This window comes from Frankliniella occidentalis, unplaced genomic scaffold, assembly GCF_000697945.3.
Source record: "Frankliniella occidentalis isolate FOCC.00 unplaced genomic scaffold, Focc_3.1 Scaffold85, whole genome shotgun sequence".
Classification (NCBI taxonomy): Eukaryota; Metazoa; Arthropoda; class Insecta; order Thysanoptera; family Thripidae; genus Frankliniella; species Frankliniella occidentalis.
The window spans coordinates 788,136-789,080 of NW_026267214.1; the positions used below are offsets into that span (position 1 = coordinate 788,136).

Genomic DNA, 945 nt, shown 5'->3' on the forward strand with positions numbered 1-945 from the left:
TGATTTTTACGGTATAACGTAACAAACGCTGTGTTTTAGTAAAGTACCGTTCTAATCAAACGAAAAAAAACCAACCAAACACAAGAATTAGCTAGCTAATGCATTCGCTAATATGGCTTTGGATTAGAATATTAGCTTGCCGGTCTAATTATTGGCTAAGAGAGCTAAACATTAGCCCGAACAGTTGTCCAAAAAATGAACTGTGAAAGCTAACATGTAAGCCCTCTTCGCTGAGGAATAGTTAAGCGAGCTAATATTGTTATCCAATACCAAACAGCGAATACATTAGCTATTTCAGCTAACTCTTTTTTCGTGTAACTCGCGGTAGGAGTACCAATCCGTGCCGAAAACTAGTAACGTAGCGACATTACGTTAGGTTACGGCCCCTGCAGTGCAGCCAAGTAACAGCGACTGACGCCTGTCGATCTGAGCATAGGCCACCCGCACAGGCGGCGTGACCGTCTGTTGCCTAACCATTAGGCGCTCGACGCCTTTAATATACACTGTTCCCATTCCAACCGTAAAAATTAGTAATTAAAAATCCTGCCTTGACTCAATAGAAGCCCTGCATGCCGACTCTGTTTCTAACGCCAAACCCCTACGAAGTGTAAAAAAAAACAAAAAAAAACAAAAAACAGAACTAAGAATTCCGTTCTGTTTTTAAATTAAATAAACCCTGCTGCGATAAGAAGGCGGAACGTAAGTCTATCGACGCGCAGTTCGACTTACGTTGAACGAAATATATTTCGTCTCACACGTCGTCGCAGAGCGAGACACACTTTTAAGTGATTGAGGAGCACTTCTCCTTGCAGAGCACGTTCCGTCCTCGCCACTGTGTTGGGGGCCCCCTCGCCTCGATTGGGGCCCCCGCCGTTGCGTGGGCCGCGCCGCGACGACGACTGTCTCCTCTCTCAGTTTTACGGTCCAATCTCATTACACTCCCGC

The 945-nt window shown here is 45.5% G+C and overlaps 1 protein-coding gene across 2 annotated transcripts in view; it reads right to left on the reverse strand.

The window, feature by feature from the left end:
• The window catches only part of LOC113217723 (uncharacterized), a 124,506-nt gene that overhangs the window by 24,220 nt on the left and 99,341 nt on the right, over positions 1 to 945 (reverse strand). The gene's annotated exons all lie outside the window — the stretch shown is intronic.